The sequence below is a fragment of the Phalacrocorax aristotelis genome, chromosome 17 (genome assembly GCF_949628215.1).
Source record: "Phalacrocorax aristotelis chromosome 17, bGulAri2.1, whole genome shotgun sequence".
Lineage (NCBI taxonomy): Eukaryota > Metazoa > Chordata > Aves > Suliformes > Phalacrocoracidae > Phalacrocorax > Phalacrocorax aristotelis.
The window spans coordinates 12,855,597-12,877,877 of NC_134292.1; the positions used below are offsets into that span (position 1 = coordinate 12,855,597).

The following is a 22,281-nucleotide window of genomic DNA, read 5'->3' on the forward strand; positions in this document are numbered from 1 at the left end:
TGTCACTAGAGTAAATGACGGCAATGTCAGCGAAACAACTTGTTTATCCTCTATAACGATTAACAACTTCAGTCACTCATAATTATCAGCTGCAAAATTTGCATTGTGAGTAATTATGAGGACGTCAGGTTAAAGTCACTGAATCGGCCTCAAAGCTTGGAAACGCCGGTACACCTTGACTTGTCAGCACAGGCTTTCTTTGAATTAATTCTTTTTAACGTGTGCACACTTGTGCATGGCCGGTCTTCCCCCAGCCTTTCTGTACAGACACGCTTCCCCATGCCAGGGATGCCGGTGCCACCGCAGCTCGGGGCAATGGCGGCTCTCGCCGGGAGCTCCGCTGCTGCAGCCAGAGCAGGAATGGGCTGCTGCAGCCACACGCAGCAGGCGACGGCGGCGTGCAGCATGCGTGGGGCTGCAGAGTGTGTGCGTGGGGCTGCAGAGTGCGTGTGTGGGGCTGCAGCATGCGTGGGGCTGCAGCGTGCGTGCGTGGGGCTGCAGCATGCGTGGGGCTGCAGCGTGCGTGCGTGGGGCTGCAGCGTGCTTGCATGGGGCTGCAGCATGTGTGCGTGGAGATGCAGCGTGCGTGCGTGGGGCTGCAGCATGCGTGGGGCTGCAGCGTGCGTGTGTGGGGCTGCAGTGTGCGTGCGTGGGGATGCAGCGTGCGTGCGTGGGGCTGCAGCATGCGTGGGGCTGCAGCGTGCGTGCGTGGGGCTGCAGGACACCTCACCACAGCCCCCTGGCCCCCCCAGGGCCCCGGCCGCTGCCTGCTCTGCTGCATGCTGACCTGGCAGCAGGCAGGGCTTTCGGGCAGGGCTTTCTTGCCCGGAGGCCACCGCAGCAGCCGCTCTCTGGTGCGGCGTTTCGGCCCAGCGCTGAGGCAGCGGGGGTGGGGGCCGCACGGGCCAGGTGGGAGCGTTTCTGCAGGCCGGGAGCAGCCCTTCCCAGCTCAGGGCTCCACGGTCTCATTTTTTACAAATATTCTTCACTGGGATTCTGCAGAAATAAATGGGTTTATAACAAGTTCTGGAACAGGGCCGTGTATTAAGAGCGGCAGTCATGGGTGGAAGCGCGAGTTGCAGGGGAGGTGCCGTGCTTTTGTGGCGGAGGGTCTGTCCTGCGTGGCCCTGTTTGCTTGTGCTCAGACGAGCACTGAGCACTCTAAGGGCACCGCAGGGACGCTGCGGGATGGGCCTCGGCTCGAGCGATGGGAGACGGCGCCCGGTGTCCGTGCGGGGCCGGAGGGTGAGGTCCCTTTGGCCGCCTCCCAGCAGTGGGGAGATGCCTCATTACTGGGCAGGACGGGGCGAAACCTGGCAAAAGAAATACCTGGTGCAGGGGCCGTGCCAGCAGCAGCGGGGGCAGCGCTCGGCTCGGGGCAGAGCCCTTCCTGTCGCACTGGGGCTGCAGCCACAGGGGTCCTGGCTGGGCCGGTGTTGCTGCAGGGAGGCAGGTACCCTTCTCAGCTAGCGAGAGGCTAATACCACAGCACTAAAACTGAAAATTGTTATTCTTCATGCTAAATTATTCTTCTGAACTTGACCCAAGTTGGTGGTGCACAATACGACCTCTGGCATCTTCTCTCACCCCAGCCAATATTTCTGTCTCACTTACTTTGAGCGGTCTTTGAATTAAAGGAGATTAATACCCAAGTTCCCGACATCCTCTTCAGGCACATGTTTTTATAACCTTCTTTTGAAGGCGAGTACCACTTGTTCCACCAAAAACGAAGAAACTGCATCTTGGAGCTGCTGTGGGAGCCGTCACTGGCACCTGATTGAATATCCCGGCCGGGGAGGAGGCGGTGCAGGGGGGACATAAACCAGAGTGGGCCCGTCCCACGCACCGGCTCACGTCTTCCCGTGTGGGCGTGCGGCAGGCAGGCACGTGAGCTGCCTCGGAGCCATCGCTGAGCGGGCGATGCCTGCGAACATCAAAGACACTTCTGCCTAATTAGCTGCTGCCACTGGTGGTGGGCTCTGTTCTGCAGCACGGGAAGCCGTGCGGGGCTGCGCATCCACTGCCTGGAATTACGGCCAAGCTTCCAGGCTCGCCTGCCTGGGAGGACCCTCAGCCCCCAGCCCTGTTTTTGTTTGTGGTTGGACCCAGGACCACTCTCGTGTGGCACAAGCCACCCTTCCTCCCACTGCTGGTGACCGGCACTCCTCCCCCCGTGAGGCCTCTGGGATCACTCTGCTGTTGAAATACTCCAGGCTTTACCAAAATCCCAGTATTTCTGGTCAGTGTCTCATTTTTGCCTTTTCTAATTCAGCCGCTCAGAATTTGGAGGTAATTATTGAAAGTTAAAAAAGTAAAGTAGTTCTTCACCAAATCTCTCTGCTCTGCAGCATTTCTTCTGAAACAGCCGTAATCCAGAGAGTTGCTGTTACTAGTGGTGGTGGCGTGCTGGAAGAGAGTCTCCACCGTTAGGAGCAGCAGAAGTCCTCCCTGTTGGACGAACTAAATTTAGATTTGTCTAAATCTAAATTTTCTGATGCCAGAGCTCATCTGGCGCCAAGAGCTACCACCGCCACGAGCCCCGCGCAGGGTCCCAGCCGGTGCGTGCGTGCAGGGGCAGCCCCGACCCGCCGGGCCATCGGCTTGTCCAGGCGCCGGGCGTTGTTTGCCCAGCAGGGCCCCTCCGTGGGGCACCGGCGGTCCCAGGTACCTGCGGGGCTGCAGGGACCCGACCCGCCTGCCCGGGAGCGTCCCCGGGCGGGTGCGTAGGGTGAGGCCGGCGCTGCTTTACGCTGGCTGGCATTCGCAGAATTTGTTTTCTAAGGAAACTTGATAAATTAATCGGAACTTTCACGGCAGCCGCTGCTCTGCTTAGGGCTCTGGTCTCCGGCAAGGTGCCTCCCAGCCACTCCTGCCCCACGGAAACCCTCCTTATGTCACAGGGGGGAGCAGCAGGCGCAAGGGCTGGAGGAGCCAGCAAGGGTCCCCACGGCACTGGGCGGTCGCGTTAGGCTTTGTCTGCCTGTGGCTTTGGTGGTGGTAGTTGTTTTCTTTTCTCCTCGCCCTCCTACAGCTTTAAAAATTAACTTGCCTTGGGAGTTTCTCAAAACCTTTTCCTTTCTCTGAAATGATGGATAAGCCATATAACTGATTGCCGTGGCCCTGAAGAGGATAAACATCTTCTGCAGTTTAAAATAAAACCTCCTAGCTTCTTAGTTAATAAGTGTTGAAAGAAGCATAAATAGAAATAACAGAGGATTTCCATGACTAACAAGATGACCACATCAGTGAATGTTGTTTGGGGTTAAAAATGACTCAGCTTTTGCTTCCCTAGGGTAAGACGTTATATCCCAGCGCAGGAAAGGCTGCCAACAGTACTTTGAAGGTCTGGCAAACCCGATGTAGCCTGGATTGTGAACTGGGAAGTGTTTGAATGCATAGTTTAAAAAAAAAAAGTCCTAAACTCCGCTCCATGTGTGCAGATTTCTCGAAGATAAAGGAGCCCACAGCTTTATCCAGCTTGTGCTGACTCTTTTCTTTTCAAAAGCCTTTTCAGATGTTTTCACTTTTCTGCTTGCTTTGTTGAAAGATGTAAAAATTTAAGACGACCACAAAGTAAACATTTCAAAACTTTCTATTCTGAAAATTAGTGACATTTTCAAAAATCCCTTGAATTCCGTTTCTGTACTATCAGAAATGAAGATGTTTGGGCTTTTTTTGACTGACAAATTTTCCAGGCAGGTTTTTGTTTATTGGTAGCCTTTCTTTTATTTTTCAAAGAAAATAGATTTATTATTCAGTAGAAACACTAGATAAGTAGATGTCTTGTCAAAATAAAGCAGGTTTTCTTTATTAGAGTGAAATAGTAATGAACTCATCTGCTTCCAATATTTATAAAGAGTAGGGAAGGCCATTAATTCTACTGCTTGTGAATAAAACCATCTGTGATTTCTTTCCATTTGATGTGTTTTGGTTTTAATATACATTTTTCACAAATAAGTGCAGGGATTTTTTGTGAAAATGTCACATTCAGAATCTCATAAAGAAGGAACGCAAAGAGGGGGAAACGAAATGTTTTGTTAGCTAAGTAATTTCTCACCTTGCACAGAGAATAAAATTCATGCCAACTTTAACACATTAGGCGACAGAATTACATGTTCGGCTCTAATGCAATCCATGACATGTAACAAGGCAAATAGAGTATGTTTGGAAGTTTGTTTTCCTTTGGGAATCACAGAGTACATTTAACCTAATCTGTCCTGACACTTGAATTATAACATTATGAGCTTCTTCAGGGAAGCAAAACGGTAGATGCCTCTTTTTAAAGCAAAGCAGAAGTTAATAAAATGGGCGACATGTTGAGGAAAAAAAAGCCCGATCAAGCCGTAGTGCGATTCTCCGGAGGAAATGGGTTCTAGGCTGGGTTTTTTTCCACCGGCAATGTTGGAAGTCTCATGACATACTTCTACTGAGGGTGAAATTTGACCTCCAGAATTTTGCTCGATTAAACCAAAAACTGCAAGAATACCCCAAGTGGGACCACTTTGTAGTTTGACTCGTGAGTGTTGGATCTTAAATTAAACTGAGTATTCATCCAGCTGCTCTGCCAGATTTTATTTTACAGTCTTCCCACCAACTCATACGATGGAGACCGTACGGTGTCGTAGCTTTCCAAAAATATACCTGTACGCGTAAAGGAGTGCTCTGCTACGCGCTTGCCAAGATGGGCTGCTGATAAAAAAAGTCCAAAATAAACTCCAGGTAATCCTCTTTGAGGGGCTTTTACGGGAATAGCCCTGTAAATGCTGTGTGCTCAGCTGAGTGTATCTTAGAAACCTTAGCTATAATATATTCTAAGGCCCTAATTTAACATCCATCGTTCAACAGGACCAAAGCAGACCCTCGGGGCTTCCTCCAAAACGGACACAAGTGACTGAAGGAGCCTGAAATCAAGTAACCCACGTCCTCACCCGAAGTCCAGAACTCCTGGTGCTTGGGCGCAGGGCGGGTGCTCTCCTGGGGAGGGGGAAGGGGTGCCAGGTGGATTCCCACGCGGGCGCAGCGGGGACCCCCAGCCGTGCCGCTGCCCCGCGCTGCCGGGGCTCCGAGCCGCCCTGCCTGGGCTCGCGGCGGCGGCAGCGGGAGGCCCTTGTGCCCATTGGCACCCAGGCGAGGCTTCGAGAGCGCGAGCCCCCGCGGGGAGGAGAGGCAATTGGCTTTGGCGAGTGCAGCGTGAAGCCCTGGGTATTACACGGGTGACTATGGTCAGTGACCATAAACTGACCTGCGAACAAAACGTTGCTGTGAAACCCCGTGCGTTACCGCTGGCCTCGAGTAACTGCAGCCACGCATCGGAAAAAAGCGTGTCAGCCTTCACTTGTTTCTTTTTTTGCAGTTATAGCTAAAACGTTGCTTTTCATAACTAGAAAAGGCCTTCCTAGGAGGGCTTAGCCCCAGTCAGAGCTGCCTGCAGCGATGGGAGGTCAGCTCCCGCGCTGTGTTTCTCCTCAGAGAAACCCCGCTGGCACCTGAGCAGACCCACGCGGGGCAGCCCCTCGCGCCTCGTGGCCCACGCTGAAACGTTTTCTCTGGCACCTTTTTTCCCCCTGAATTTTTAGTTTAGAGGATATTAAAAAGATGTTAAATCGCAATCAGAAATTCACTGTTGGTTGTCGCTGGAAAAATGCGCAAACCAGTTTTTTCTCCAGCCATTTGGGAAGCGGGAGGTGGGAGAGGGTTTCGCCCTCCACGGCGGCAGAGCGCCCGGCCGGCGGCAGCCGTTCGGGGTCCGCGCCCCCGGCCTCGCCCGCAGCTGTCCGGTCCTCGCTGCAGCACAGACGAGCTGCAGGTAGGAGGCGGCTGCGCTCTCGGAGAGCTTTCACACCTGCGTCAAACAGGTGGGTCTGCCCACTGCTTTGCTTATAGTTCATAGTTTTATGATTTCAACTAATCTGGCACAGAACGATAAAGGCACTGCTTGGCCAGAACAGTTTTTTGACCAAACCGAACTGCACTGTCAGCTGAGCAAAGCAACAAAACCTTATTTTCAACTTTTAACTTTTACCAGAGAGTTTCCAAGAGCAGGGTTGTGTCAGACTGGGCCAGGTTTGGGTGGGTTTGTGGCAGGTTTAGCACTGCTGGCCCCGGGGCAGCCTGACCACAGGACGGTGCTGGCCGTGCCGCAGCCAGCAGAGCTGTCGGGGCATCAGCAGAAGAGGCTGGGGAGGGACGCGCTTCCTCGCTGATGGACCCATGACCCTCTGTGGGTCTCCTCTCTGACAGAGGGCACCAAAAGTGCCAGGTTTAAATCGTAACAAGGAAAATTCATACTGGATATTGAGAAAACTTCCTAAAGGGGAAACAGGTGAGGCCTGGGAGGGCCACGTAGTCTCTGTCATTAAGTCTTTGCTAAACACTCGTTGGGAGCTGTAGAGGTAAAGCTGGGCCTCTGCAGGGAGGGGAGTGCAGCGGTGCCCAGCGCCGCGTCTCCCTCCCTCTGGGAGCACGCTAGTGGGCTGTTCCCACGGCCGCGGCACAGGTTTGGGGTTGGGGTTGTTTGGGTTTGCTGGAAGCTGGGGGAGGGAGCCTACAAAGTCACTGAACTCTCAAGAAAACAGGGAGCCCGAGAAGCCGATGTGCTGTAAGGTCATTTCAGGTCATTTCCCTGCCAGGGAAATGCTCCCAGCAGGAGTGTCTGAACACAGTCGTGCTTCAAACACTAGGCAAGAAGCCCGTTATTGCTGTTCCCTGTGGCGTGTCCTGCAGGAGCACCTGAGGGCTCCGTCGGGATGCGTTAGGCAAAAAGCAGAGGGCACGAGGTGAGCAAGGGGACGGGGAGGGGGCAGTAACTGCAGCCGGGCCGGCCCCGTACCAGGGACGGCGGTGGGGTCCCGGCACTGGGCGTAGCGTGAGTGCTATGGCAAGATGCATGGCGTGAGGACCTAGCAGCGCACTGAGGTTTGCTGCTAAATGGGACTCATTTCTGGAAAAACGCTTTTCTTACCTGTACAAAAAGCCCCATACACAAAATTCCCCTCGACCCCCAGATCACAAAGAACCCGAGTCACCCTCAGCCGCGCGGCACACAACCCATGGCACGGTCGCCCCCGGGACGGTCACCCAGGGCACAGCGGCAGGACGGGGGCAGGACAGGAGCCGGGGGCAGCCCTGGGCTGGCGGCCGGCGCGGTGGCACGGCGGCCCGACGGCATCCCCGCGGTGGGACGCTGCCGCGAAGCGCCCTGCCCGCAGCGGGGCTGAGCCGCCTGAAGCTGCACTGAACGAGGGAAGCCGCGAACGGGCTCCACGACGCGCACTTTTTTATTTTATAGCGACTGACGAGTTCGCCACTGGCTGGGGAAAAGCCATCGTGTCCGTGAACTGGGCCACAGTGCCGGCAAAAACCAAGAGGTGCAGACTTCGGGGACGAGTGAGAACCAGTTTGTTTCGTGAGCGCTGGAGGTAACGGGGTGACTTTTATCTGAATTATACAAAGATTTTCTGCTCTTCCCACCTACACCTAAACCTTTTCCCACAGTCTCCCGGCAGTGACCTGTGCAGCCAGCAGAAACAAGCTGATGGACTCAGAGCCCTTAATGCAAACTTTTTGCCTGTTCTAACTCTAAATTCCTTTTTCTGCCCAAATGCCTACTTATATGAAACTTTTAGGAACTTAATTATCCTTGAGACTTCTACCTCTCTGGGAAATCTGGTTTAAATCAGTAAAGAAAAGAGTTCAAAGTTATTGGGCAGGACAGGCAGACAGACAAGCATACAGGGATCACAGGAACCTTGTTTTCATAGGAAACTAGATTAAAAAAATCCCACAGCAGTTACCAGCCCTTTCGGTGGCACCCCACCCCCTCGGTCCTGCGCAGGGCGATGGTCGGGGCGGGGGGGCCGTGGAGCAGGCGCGGCAGTCCGGGTTTATGCTCTTCGTAAAAGGGGAGGGAGACGGGAGCAAAACCTGCCTCCTCTGGCCTGGGTTTGCTGGGGCGGTGACTGAGGCAGCAGTGATTCTGCAGCCTGTCTGCTTCTCCCAGCTGGATGCAGATTCATGACATCCCTGCTTTCTTTGGCATGCAAACCTGTACCTAATTTCTTCTGAAAAGGGCCCTGAGGAAGTCAGCAGATGTTATTATTAAAGCATTGAGTATCAGCAGCTCCTGAGATATTGTCAGTCCGTTAATGAGCTGATCAAACTGGGGAAAGCAAGGGGTTTCCCAACTTCTTATTAAGGAAAATAAGACCTCCAAGGTTAAAAGACTTCTTTTAAACTGCACCAGGTTTATAGGTTGCAAAATGTTCTTTAATCAGTTTATTCTTAGAAGGCCCTAACTGTCCAGGCACAGGAGTGGGCATTATTTTAAATGGTCCCCATAAGGAAATACAGCAGCTCTATCTTGGTAGCGTTTGCTGGCGTTTTTGCTTGCTAAGTGTCTTCTTAACAAGCCGGTTCTCTGCAGTTTCTGTAATTCTTTTGTGAATACTTTGTGCATCGCTGCCAGCGGCTCCATCCCAAGACTTCTGCTGATTTGTGAATTATTATGTTTTGCTGTTTCAAAGTTAAACCGATTTTCCTATCGATAGATTTGTATTCCCAGTCTGGCAAACCCTAAACCTCAGCTGTTTCCCAAGGCTGCAGGAAATACGAGATGCACAACTGAGCAAGAAATGAACCTGTATCAAAAGTCTGCCTGCACCTCTCCTGTGCGCTACTGCACTCTGAGCCTGTTTCCGCATCTGGGGATGCATTAGATACTATTCTCCTAAAAGCAATGGCTAATGGGGAACCCACTTTGTTGTTTTTTTTCTTAATCCCACACTGTCTGGAAGTTTCCTTGGGGTTTTTCAGCTGCAGGGATGTTTAGAATTTGGACAGCAGTGCTAATAAGATTAGAGTAAATTGGTAACAGCTAAAAGTTTCAGAAAACCATTTATTATTTCTGTAGTTCAGCACAGGAGCATGACATGCTTTAACGGTGCCTAACCACTACCATCGCAGGAGGCAGGTCCAAGACATGACCAGGATAAGCTGAGACAAACCCTTGTCTTGGGGAGCTTCATTATATCCAAAATGCTATTAGATAAACGGCTACAGAGGAACGATCAGAAAAAGAGAACACAGAGAAAGCTCTTTTTAATCCTCCCCATCCGCCGCTTGGTGCAAGTATGGCAGAAACCAGAACGGGAAATCCCCGCCGAAGCACCCTGTGTTCATCGGTCCCGACCTGCGCTTACCGCGGGGGAACTCGCCTCTGCGCGGAGGGCGGGCAGCCAGCCCCGCGCCCGCAGGAGGCACTCCGCAGCCCAGGTGCTCATCAGCACTTCCTTCGCGCTATGGGTCGCTGAGCTCCACATCCATGTCTTGATTTATTTTAGCACGGACATATTTATACCATCTGATAAGCAGTGACTGCTATAAATATGTCTGTGCACTCCCTTTTGCTATGCACCGGTGAGGAGGGGGCATGTTGTGATAAATTGACCCTGAAATATAGCGTACGTACACGATTTTAAAGACGGAAAGGATTGGGTCAGCTTGGTGTCTCTCTGTTGTGGTTCAATTAGTTATTTTTAAAGGCATCTGCTGAACTGTGGCTTCCAGGGAACATTTCTGACATTACCTATATTTTTAATCCTAACGTGTGTCACTGGGCAAAACTTTATGGACACTAATAAACAAACAGGCCCTGAACCATGTCTCGGCATCAAAGCAGCACTATTCTTTTCCTGCTTTCCCAGCCCTCTGCACCTTCCCCAGCGCCGCCAGCAAAGGCAGGAACCTCTGTTGGCAGCCCAGGCTCCCCGTGCCGTGGCGCAGGCTGAACCACCCACGGGCAGCGATGGTGGGCTTTGGCAGCAGGAGCGTCGGGCTGCCCCGTGGCAGGGACTCGGGCCGAGAGGTGCAAGCGAGCCGCCCCGGAGCCCCGTGCCGGCGGCGTCCGTGCCGTGGCCCCAGCCAGCCTCCTCCCGGCTGCGCGCAGCCGGGGCGGGAGGACCAGCCCTGGCAGAAGCCCTCGGGAAAGGGACCCCAGCTCCTCTGCCCTGGAAGGGGAGAAGCCGGGTCAGCGCTTGCCCTGGGGACCCACCGCTTCCCCAGCGGGGAGAGCAGCGTCTGGCGGGCAGCCGAGGCTGGAGCCCACCAGCATTTCTCCATCCCCTGCTCTGAGACCTTCAGGTAACCCACAGACACCCTTTCTAACCAAGACCATTGCACATGTGTTTGTGGTCAGCAAGTGCCCTTTCTCTATCCTGGGTCATTTCTGATGGCTTTAAGTGATCCTGTGTAACAGAGAAATAAGAAACATGAAAAAAAGTCAGTAGGAAAAACCCCAACAATCTAGATCTGGGCCTGTTTATGGAGGAGGACGGAGGGCGCTGACACACAACACACCCAAGAGTCCCACTGTGGTCGCAGCAAAGAAAGTTAACCAGGTGCAAGCCCGCAAAGCCAGGCACTCTGACTGACAAGAAAGGAGGGACCTGACACAGGGCTCTGCTCGCTAAGCAAAGCTGGGAAGGCTCTTTACCATCATCTCCTCCAGGTGTGGAGCCAATTAGCAGCCATTTGCAGAATGGCTGCGTTAGAGTTGCTGCTGGCTGCATCTTCTTCCAAACTGTGAGTATCAGCTATATTTTTTCATCTTTCAGAGGAAGTTTATAATTAGGCTGGAATTCTTCAGGAAGAAGCAAAGGCCGTGCTGTTTTGGGTTAGATTGTTTTGTTAAATCTCAAGGAAAAACTGTTCTTCATTAATGGATGTGTGTTGGCTTCTGGAGAAATGGCTGAAGACCTTTTCCCTTTCTGGTATCCAGAACCTTCTGTGTTTCTAAACTTGAAATTTTTTTTCTATTTAAATATCTAAAGCTTGTCTTTCCCTTTGGTTTAATAAAACTTGAACTGAGCTGGAGAGGTGGTGCGTGCCGCAGGCAGCAGGAGCCAGGTTAGCCCTGGCTGCGTGGCCTTGGCTGTGTGGACGCTTACAGGGTGCGTGGCCAGCCACTGAGGGCCCAGGAAGGTTTGTCAAACAGTGTTAGAAGGAACAGGCTGGTTTCCCAAGGAATTTTGGCTGGTTGTTTCTCTCTACACAGGGCAGAGCAAGAAATATCAGTAGGTGAGTTGGGTAAGGTGAAGTGAGCTTTACTGCTTAACGTGTTTGAGAAGCTTGCTGCCTTTTCCCTGCTACGCAACTGTTTGTTTGGTTCACGTTGAATTGCATTTGAGCAGTCATCCTGCTGGGTGTCTGTGGCCACACCATTTAACTCTTCAGATGTGTGTTTTCATTCTATTTTAAAAAATATCTTTCAACTTCAGCAGTGTTTCTCTTGTATTTCATCTGGGTGAAAGAGCCACACCTGTCTCTTCAAATAACGAGAAGCCAGATGAGCTGTGTGTGTATTTGTGTGCAGCCCAAGGTGGCCGTTTCTGTGTTGTGCTGTGCGAGACGAGCTGAGGAAGGTGGTTCTTCACGCAGCCTGTCGCTATACCATGAAATGTGTTACCACGGGTTGTGACGGGAGCTGGCGGGGAAGGAGCTCGCTGGGGGCCGCCAGACACAGAAACCACCCGTGCCTCAGGAAACTCCTCGGCCATGGAGCGCCCGAGGAGCCTCCATGGGTGTGCGGCTCTGCGTCGGGCATTTGCTCCTGGCCAGCGTCATTGAGCCTTGGTCAGACAACTCTTGCTTCGACCTCTCGTTGCTTTCATGGTTTCTATTAGCGGGTTACGGGTTTTAGGTGGAAAGCTCCCCTGCAAACTTTGCGTCGCGAAAGAGGCAGAGCAGGAGAGAGAAGTAGGAATATTGCTACTGCTGTGAGTATAGAAACGTCCTCCCCATGTCTGGCTGGAAGATAGACCTGGAAACGTGGCAAGACCGTCGTCCTGCATCCGTGTCGCCGTGCCACGGACGCGTGGTTAGAGCTGCCCACACAGCTGTGGCGGCTCCGGAGGCGAGAGCATCCTCGGGGTGGGAGGGGAGAGCGGGCGATGCTGCTGGCGCGGGATGCGTCTGCTGGGGGCAACGGGGCAAGTGCTGCCGTGCCGGCCCGGTTTGCGCGCCCCTCGGGTGGTGCAGTGGTGAGGGCTCCAGACACGCGTTCATTACAAGGTGGGGTTTTTTGCCAGAAATAAACCTGATGGGATTAAAGAGGCAATTCTGCACTCTTCTGGTAACACACACCACCCCACGTGCTCTTGACGGCTGCGCGTATGTTGGTTAGGTCACCAAACCCTTAGAAAACATGAAAGCATTTCGTGTAACCAGAAAGGACGCTAGGTACAGGCCTCTTTCTGTATTCACAGAACTATTCTGGGAGAAGGAATTTTGTGATTTAAAAGAAAATATATATGTATCAAGATACGGATTATTTTTTCTTATCATAACACCAAAAGGAAACTAGTGCAACTTTTGGCAAATTAGAAACAGGCTTGAGTATTAGACTTTACATTGATGGTACTCGGGTATTAATCCATTAAAGTAATCAAAAGAGCTTAAATAAGAATCTGAAGGCTGCAATATATATGTCAATGAACAAGCTGTAAAACTTCCTGAAAAGGTGATTTCAAAGCCATATTGCCCGAGCTTGGCAAATTGCATATTTAATTATTTTGTCAGTCCCTCTTTCTACTCTAATCTTTTGGTGAAATACCTTTAGACATATGAAATCAGTTAAGATAATTAGGGTATGATGGAATTAGGTGTTACTTGATTTTTAAGAAAGATACCATCCTCTGCCTTGGTATAAAATGTGTGCAGACCCCAAAAGCTAGACTGTATTGTAATGTTTTCTTTTCTATAAAGATCAAAGGTCTCCAGCCCCTTTCAAGATGTTTGCAGAATTTGTTTCCTAATTATCCCACATTTACTTATTTGTGTGCTGGGACATCAGAGTTAACTCTTTGATTGTAAAGATGAGATGGGACCTTCGTCCAGATGACTGCAGGCCAGCAAAAGCCTTGCATCTCTAAATTGTTTTTTAGATTACCTGGCTTCTCTAATTCTAATGTTCTGGCACAGTTTAAGACATGGCAGATGAGGTGTTGTGTTTGCTTTATTTTAATACCCCAGTCCTCTACAGCAAAGATTTGTTTTTCCTCAGTAAGAGTTTACACCTTCATTAATATCCTTTACAAGTTTACATACTCTTAGTAAGCAATAGTAAACTATTTAGTCTTTGATTTGTCTGGGAGTTGGAACTGTTTTCGCCAAACCTTTATGATCTTTCCATGATGTGGTGCCTGAGTTTCTTCAGGAGAAATTTCTATAAAAGTTTTGAAATTAGAATTTTTTGGCTCACTTCATCGACTTTATTTTCCCCCCATCTAGAGAGATATAAAAGACTGACAGGACACACCAGAAATGTGAAAACAGGCTGTAAGGTTTGCAGTTTCAGTTGTGAAGTTACAAAAATAAAGTTGATTAGAATAGCATGAAATCTATAAAATAAAAAGTAAAACGTTTATAGGGGAAGTCTAATATGAAACATTTTTAAACAATGTGTTTTATTTACTTTTTATACATTTCCTTTCTCATATTCTTTTGAACTTTTTTGAATCTTCTCATATGTTTCCTAATTACATTTGCCTCGACGACTCCTGTCTCTATTTTTTCCTTAGAACTGAAGGGGCTGATTGTTTTTCTTGGTTTGTGGGTTTTTTTTTTTTTCTTTGAAAAATCAAGATGCTACGTCAAGCCTTTCTGAGGGAATATTTGAAACGGCAACCACCGGGGTTCAGAAATCGCAGCTCTCGGGGCAGCCACGTGAGATGCAGGGTTGGAAGGAAGTGTGCTCGTCTGCTTGGAGCCCTGACGGGCAGAGCCTGGGACCTGGCAGCATCTATAAATCCTCTCTCTTTGAAGAGGATCGTTCCTACTATTTGACCCCTTTAAAAAGCAGCTCGGTCAGAGCCGCAGGAAATGCGAGTTGCTGCTCTCGGCCCCGTCCCGCGCGGCGTAGCCACCGCCGCCGACCCCAGTGCCTTTGCCCTCGGCGCGGAGCCGGGCTGGGGGTGCTGGGACCCCCGCCTCTGTCACACGGTGCTCCCGGGGGGCCGCCCGCTCCTCTGCTGGGGGTCCCTACGGGAGAGGGTTTCCCTGCAGGACGGGCTCCCTGCTCTGTGCCACCGGTGGGCGCGGCGCCTGCTGGGCTGGGGGTGCTCGCCCCATGCCCGCTGGGAGCGTGCCCCTGGTGCCGTGAGCCTGGGGGTGCCTCCAGGAGCTGCTCGGGTGGAAGGAAATACGTGTATGGCTGTTTCAGGGGGGGAAAAAACTGATCAAATGCTGCCTACCGACAAGTGTAAGCTTTTCTCCTTGTATCATTAAGCCCTACTGGCATATTTGTGGCTCAGCGCACCATGCGGTGCCTCAGCACAGGACGGGGCTCACTTGAAGCCCGTGAGGAAGAAGAGGGGTGTGAGCTCTGCTGCTCACTGCGCCATCCTCCAGCCCCTCTCCGAAAGGGACAGGGGTCACTGTCTCTGTGCCTGGACCGAGCACCCACTGAGCACGACTGCGGTCCTGGGAGTTGCTCTCACCTCTCCCCATCCAGCCTGGGGGCAGCAGGGTCCCCCAGCACCCCCTGCTCCACATGCAGCCCCCACCGTCCATCCTCTCCCAGGATGGGCTGGGACCACCAGCGAAGGGGACGTACATCTCGGCTGCCCCTTCCCCAGCTCCATCACCAACACTGGTGTGGGTTTTCCTGGCTAAAAGCCCCCAAAAGGCACCTCTTGTCTCTCCCCACTTGGCCTGGCTGAGCCTGAGAGACCAGGCAGCCCTGGCCCAGGCGGGATGGGAGTGGTGCCCGGCACGCATTGGGGTGCAGAGGGGACAGGGGAACAGCCCTCGTGCCCAGCAGCGCCTTATGCTCCTTCCTACGGCCCCCCTCCCCAGCAGCGCCCGCTGCAGGAGACCCCCGAAGCCTCTTGGCATCCCCTGCCTACTCTCCCACGACACCCCCTGCGTGCCAGGACCTCCTCCTGCCTCCGCCGCCCGGTGCAATACCTTCTAATGAGCCCTCGTAGATGCCGCGTGTATAATTCATCAGCCTTCTTGGGCATGTGGTGCTCTGCCGGGGTCAGAGCCGAGGCCCTGGCTCTCGCAGAGCCCTCTGTGCGCAGCCCCTTCGGGCTTAATGGGGCTGCGTACGAGTGACTTATGTGTTTAAATGCTTTCCTGATTTTTGCAGCGCTATTTATTTCTTTGCCATCTTAGCTCAGGTGTGAGGTTACTGATTGTTTCTTTTTTCTCTGCCTTTTAAATTCGGGGGGATTTTCTTCAGAATTCACCATTTCAGTCTTTGCTCTTACATTTTTTTGTTCAGTTCTTTTTCCCCTTACTGTTTATTATTTATTTACATAGGACTCTAAATTTGTCCCTTTCGCTGATTTTTGATAGGAATAGCTTTCTTGCTACTCAGTAAATTTACCTTCCCCCCCAAGAAGGCAAGAGTCATTTTAGCATACTCGTTTGTTGTTATTCTTGACTTCACTAACGTCACAGCCGAGTGCTGTTGTGTAACTTTCTGTGTGTGATGTTAATGAAACATCATGATGTTATGCTTCATTATGTGCCCAGTTCAGGAAGGTGTTGGTGAAAAGTAAATATTTTTTTTATTTAAACACACACATAAAATACTTCTCAATTCTTACAGACTTTTGCTCAGCTTAAATGCTTTGGTCATTAATAAATAATTCAGAAGATGCTTTAGACCATGAATTGTCTGTCCTTCTGTCTGGGCTAGCCAAAACATTTAAGTTTAATCTTGCATATGGTTACAGTTTTAAAAAATGCCCACATCTGAAATGAAAAAGCATCTTAGGTGTTCTAGCGATAGTCCTCTTAAAGGTCAAAAGGCTCTCCTACACACTTGGGTAAAAATTTTAACTAAACTTGGATTTTTAAGCGTCACAGGAGTGTCTGAAAAAGTTTGCCCTGTGTTTCGCCAAGGGGTGCACTGAGACTGTATCGCTGCCCTTAGAAGCTGCTGCGGGTACCCTGTGTGAACGAAGCCTAGGCATTTGATCCAATCTCATCTCAAAGATTTCTAATCTGAGCTACTCGATCTCCAGAACCATTTATTTAGTCTCTAGCTGCAATTTTGCCTTGATATCCCTTCACTGGGAAATTGTATTTAGAAAGGAAAAAAAAAAAGGGGGGGGGGGGAATATGCAGATGTTTTACTGAAGAGCTTGTGCAAGTTCTGGACCTTGTAACTAAACTTAGAAATTCCTCAAAGATACAAACTCTGTAGCAGTGCCTCAAATGGCGACACAACACTAACTGCCCGCTTTTCTGCGAGTGCTGTCCTCGGGCATCCCTGCGGCAGGAGCGGGAGCAATTCTCCGCTCGCGGGTGTCACAACTGTTCGGCGGAGCACGGAGAGCTGGCAAAGCAGTTGCTCGAACAACAAACAACTTCAACACATGTACGTGATGCTGCTGCTAGATGGGGGTTCTCCTGAATGCAGGGTTTTCCTTCCTGTTAACTACTGTGACAAGCGAAATCACCCTCTTCGATAAGCGTCCACGGAAAACCATAGATACCTCTTTGTTCAAATGGTTTTTAAAAAATAATCTCAAAATTAAACACTTACGGCAAAGCTGTCCTCATCGAAATATCTAAGGTATGTTATTACTGGTAAAAATTATGTTAAACTTTCTTTATACTTAATTCTAAACAGATTAATAAAATACATAAATTCCATGAAGAGACTTGCACAGATAACTTCCTGCAAAAGAAAAGGAAACTCTGCCATGCATTATTTTCCCTACTTCAGAGGGTGTTTTGCAATTTAGGCTGCAATTTTCACCAAAGCAGCAATAAATATATCTGAATATATATTATATTCACCTAGCATTTATTTGTTAAGCTGGTTAAACACAACTGTAAAAATCCAAGCATTTACCTTGCTGTGATTAGAGGCAGCAGACGCCCTAGAAGGTGAGGCTCGGTGATGTGTCTATGTGCAGTTGAGAAGAAGCCCGTGGAGGATTAGGGTGTGTTAAGTCTCTCTTCAGACAGGTGCACAAACACTTCCCCCTTTTAGGTGCTACCTGCTCTTTACTGGACGTTTATTACAAGTCAATGCAATTTCACAAAGCACCTGCATGCAATAAAAACCTATTACATGTGTGAGGCCTTAAGGAAATTAACGGTTCCTCCCTAGGGATGCATATTTTGTTAAGATGTTTATTACAGATGAAGTGGTCCTGGGGTAAAACATTAACAAGTTGTAGAGTGATAAAAGGAATTTTATCATTTCTCAGTGACATAAATAGGAAGAAACCTTTAACTAAATCTATAAAATTCCTGTTTCCTAATGAATTTGCTTTAACTATTTATTAACTGGATGAACTTGTTCAGGCCACGATTTGTTTTTTCTTCTTCCTCACCCCCTCCCCTTCCCCCCTGACCCCCAAAAAACCCGAGCAGAAGCAGTCCAGAGTATTGTCTGTTCACTGATGTGAGCTCTGGTACCCAGAAAATAAACTTTATCTCAATATCAAATTTTTTAAAAATCATTGATTTTCCCTTGTGAGTTTAAGGCAGAGCCATAAAACTCAGCCCACTCTGTAATACTGATTTTTAGAACTAAATACAACCCTAAAATTCTGTATTATTATAATAATGCTAACTCATACCGCTTAAATTACATGTTATACTTTAGGGTTCAGTCCAGCAATTTATTTTTGGTTACCATTACAAATGCAGATTCTTTTTTTTAGCGCCATATTAACCAAGTTTGCTGTGCACCATTATCAGAGATGAAAGCATCGAATACTGGCTTTGGACTAAGAATGCTCAATCTAATTGAATTATATGAATGTAGTTAAATGTCTACTTCAGAAAGGCTATATTCACTTTCAAGATTAGTTACTCCAAGAGTTAATGGGCTATTTAAACAACATAGTCCAAGAGCCAAACACAGGTGGGCTGTGTTAATAACTTTATTTAAACCGTTTTTTCCCCTTTTGAGAGGCACAAGCCATCCATTAATGCATTCATTAGAGTTTATGGCATAGTTCTGCTTTTCTCCTAATGACACTATCCAGACTCAAACTTGCTCAGCTAATTTAGCCCAGCTGCCCTTTGCCTCTCAGCAACAGGTCTCTTGTTCTTCGGTCATACAGGCTGAAGTGTCACGATGATTAGTTTTTGGTCATTGCTGCTCTTTGCGATATTGTTCTGTGTACTCTCCGTATCAGAATTTACTTTTCCTTCAGATTTTTTGCTGAAAAGTTTGCATGAAGCAGCCCGTTGGAAAGGGCATGGCAGCAGAGGCATCACCGTGCTCGCTGCAGCCCTCGCATTCCAATGTGATTGAACATAGTGGTTTATTACTTTACTCTGACCAAACAAGCTTGCAGGTTTTAATATCCAGCTCTGCTGAAGGTATTTGTGGCAGTTCCTCACAACTGTGGCATCTAAGCTTTGCCTTGACTTTTCAGTTTTAAATCCGATCCAAAAATGCCTTTTACTGATGTCATTACAGTTGTAAAATATATAACTGAGGACAGAAGTGCCTGTTTCTTCCAGTAGCTACAATGGAGGTAACCTGTATGTGTTTAGTAATGAATTCCCCAGGTACTAATGAACATCGCAACGAATAAGAATGACCAATGCGTCACTCGGATATTAACAGCCAGGCTGGATTAGACTGAGCACCGTCAGCCGCTGACATTTGCAGGGTTTATTTTGGAATATTTTATCAGTTTGGGTTTGCATGTCTGATGTTCCTGGGAGTTCTCTGTTAGCTGTTGGCTTCCAGTGTGAAATACCACCTCTCCCTTGTACAAACAGCGAGAGGTGCCTTGACCATTATGAGATACTGGACCAGCCCCGGTCCTGCTCAGGGAGGATCACAGCGCTGCTTGAACTCGAGTGACCGGAGGGAAGAGTGTGTTTAGATGCTTCCCAACAGATGTATTTGCAGGGAATAATAGCTTAGAACACTCCTGTACCTAGAGATAAGTAGCATAACTTTGGGAGTACAGCGTGCTGCAGATGCAGGGGAAAGGAGAAGCACATGTTGTACCAACTGCATGAATTTCTGCTGGTTCCCACTGCAGAATCCCTACCCTTGCAGACCACAGCGGTAAGGCAGTGCCTTTTATTAATCTGTAAAGCAGCATGTGCGCTTCTGACTCTGTATACATAATAATAATTATATATGTTGCTTATTAGATTGCTGCATGCAGTGCCTGGTGCTGAGTGCCGCTGCTGGGCGGGTTCTGCCTGGTCACTGCTGCACTTTGCAGGTTCAGGTCGGCACCTGCAGGCTGGGACGGGCTGGAGGTGAACTCTGGCTAGCCAGACACCTTGTTAGTCCTCTGCCTAAGAGGCGTTAAGCTTCCCTAAGGTTCATCTGACCTCGTGTATCGTTGCCCGGTGTCATAGGCAGCACACGGCTGCTTCCCGCAGCAGAAGTGCTCTTTGGCTATGCAGCAGTGTCCCAAGAAGAGGGACAGCTTCACACACCTTGGTGACGCTGTGCCGGGCTAGGGGCTGGGCTGCCCAGGACTGGTGCCCCAAACTGGCCCAGTGCTCAGACAGCACTGGGGTGAGCGCAAGGTGTTGTCTAGGCCCAGCACACAAGGGAAGGGTGCAAACATTTGTGCTTATTGGGTGAGGAGTGGAGGAGACTTTGTATCTGACTCTGCTCATGATAACTAAAGCTAAAGGCCTTGGTGAAAGAGCAGGGACCAGAGAAACGTGTGCTGGGCCCCTTTAGTGCTTGCCAACCTCTGTCCATCTGTCGTACCAAACTGCTCTGAGATGGGCAAGTGCCAAGCATCTCCTGCCGTGAAGGAGGCTGGTGGAAGGAGTCCTTCGCAGGGCACGGGCGGGCAGGAAACGTGGCATCAAAGGATATCATGAACCTCAGGAGATGCATGCTGGCACTCCTATCTGTGTCCACCCATTTCCAGGAAGCCTCACACCCATGGATCGAGGTCTTGCCAGCCGTGCTATATGCAAAACACGTGACAAGGTGGTTTATGTTTCTCCTTCCTTTGTCCATCCCAAGAGAGACAGAAATATTTTCACTTGTGGTGAGAGGTGATCTGGGGCCAAGACCCTGCAGTGAGTCAGGAGTGCAAAGGCACAACGTGCTTCCCAAGGAGAGCCGCTTGGCTGCAGCGTGTGAGCTGGATGCTTCAGCCAGTCCTGCTGTGTGGCAAAGCCGGGCAGACCCCGTGCGCTCCCGGGGTGTTTGTGCTGCTGGCAGCACGAGCTCCTGCACAGGGCATCCCTCCTGACTGACCCCGGTGGGCCCAGACCCCCACGCTGTGGTGGGGACACGGTATGTCCGTGGACCTCCAGCGTCCAGCACTGACCACAGCTGGGCCACGGCAGGTCTGTGAGAGCCTAAAGCCCACCTGTGAATTGTGTGCTGATTCCTAACGTGGTACGGGGTGCCGCTCTGTGTGATAACACACATCTTGCGGATCATTAGAGGGCCTTTTCTGAGGCTGCAAAAGCAATGGAGGGAGAGAGGCGAGATCTGAACGTGCGTAAATCCCCTACGTGCTGCTCCCGTCACAGCCTGTAAACCTGCCGGGGAAGGGAACTACCTTAAACACAAGGAATCGAACGGTTTCCATACATCTTTATTTTGGGGAGTCTTAGTTTTGTCTTTGACTTGATGATTTTTACTTTTCATTCCGGAGAATTGTTTTGCGCTGCCCGTAACGGATCCGCAGCCCCTTTTCGCCCCCCTCCCGGGGCTCTGCCCGCAGCAACGCCCGCGCGGGCGGCAGGTGTGCGGCGGGGAGGTTCGGGCCAAGAACCGGCAGCCCCATTCGGCCTTTGCGCGGGCACGAGAGGCGGGGGCACGAGCTGCCACGACCTTGCGCCGGTGCCGGGACCCCCCGCCCGCGGAGCGGTGCCGCAGCGCGGGGGGCCCCACGCGTGTCGCGGACCCGCCGCCAGCGGCCGCTAGGTGTCAGGGCCGGGCCGGCGGAGGGGCCGGGGGCCGGCGGGAGCCGCCGCCGCGGGGGCTCCGGCGGGGGCCGGGTTGGCGGCGCGGCACGGAGCTGCCCCGGCACCCCGCAGCAGAGAAGCCCCCCGAGCGCGGGCCCTGCCCGCAGCCGGGGCTGGCAGCTGGGGGCCGGCAGCTCGGGGCCGCTCGGCGGCTCTGCCGGCCCCGGGGGATGGATGAAACGGCCGCTCGTAGGGTCAGGCTCCCCCGGAGCGCCTGCCCGGCGGGGCTGGGCCGGGGGCGGCCCCCGGCCCCGCGCCTGTCGCGACAGCGTCCCGCCGGCGCCGCGGCGCAGAGCAGACCCCCGCGGGTCTGGCATCGTGAGCCCCTCTGCAGCGTGCGCTCTGCGAGCTCTGGGAGGCAGGAGGTGGAAGATGCTTCCCCCTTTCAGTGCTTTGGTGCGAACTGCTTTATTACTCCGAGGAGCTTGTCTGGCGGGGGGGCAGAGCGCCGTGCTGCTGATGCTGCTGCGATGCAAACCATCTGAAAGCAATCGCAGCACAAGTCAGGTTTTGTCACCCTGCCCGGTTAATGGGTTTATCCATGTGCTGGGGTTCCTATTTCTAGCAATGAGAGACACTATTATTTTGCTGCCTCTTAAACTGCTGAGGGTTGTACCAAGACAGATGACGATGTCAGCTGGAGGGTACAGGTGAGAGGTATGAAGGTCAAACCCTTAAGGACAGCCCAAGCAGTTGCTTCTAAAGCTGTCTTTACAATAGCAGCGCAAGTACTCTTCAAAATCGAGATTATTTCATAGTTAGCACCGGGGATAGGCGTTCAGCTTGAATCATTGCTTCATCGTGCAGCTCTGCCTGCAGCTGGAGAGGGCAAACGAGGGCCCTGTGTGACCCACTAGCTGGGGTACCCTTTCCCAGCTGTCTGTTTTCCATTGCACTGGGCTGTGAGCATCCCCCCTCCCCAGCCATGTCTGTCCTGCAGAGTTTAACTGTAGTCCATTGTAACACCTGCAGAATGAACTCTAGCAGGTCAGATGAGAACTAAGAAATAAATACCGTGGCAGGGTTGCTTGCTTTCCTCAGCTGCGAGGCGGTGTGGTTTAGAGCAGAGGAGAGGCAGTTGGCGCTAGAGGGTCTGTTTCTCACTAAATTGTTTGTAAACAGTTGTTATCCCCAGATCAAAGAGTGTATCAGGTCAAAACATTGTTATTTACTGTTGCCATTATGGTATTTTAATATTTAGTGCATCCACTGGCACAGCTGAATGCTCGTGCTGGAGAGCTGGCCCTGCTGGAGCGCTCGGTGGTAGGAGGGAAGGCACTTCCCGCAGCCGGCACCTCTCTGCTGCCCGGGGCTGCCCCGTGCTCGGGCCGGCTGCCGGAG

The 22,281-nt window shown here is 51.0% G+C and overlaps 1 protein-coding gene across 1 annotated transcript in view; it reads left to right on the forward strand.

Annotated features, from left to right (window-relative positions):
- Positions 1–5,602, forward strand: part of MVB12B (multivesicular body subunit 12B) — a 79,247-nt gene extending 73,645 nt beyond the window's left edge. The window contains exons 10-11 of the transcript XR_012663527.1: positions 4,569–4,719; positions 4,846–5,602. The gene's annotated coding sequence lies outside the window, so the exon portion shown is untranslated. The remainder of the gene's footprint in view (positions 1–4,568; positions 4,720–4,845) is intronic.
- Positions 5,603–22,281: the final 16,679 nt, after the last annotated feature.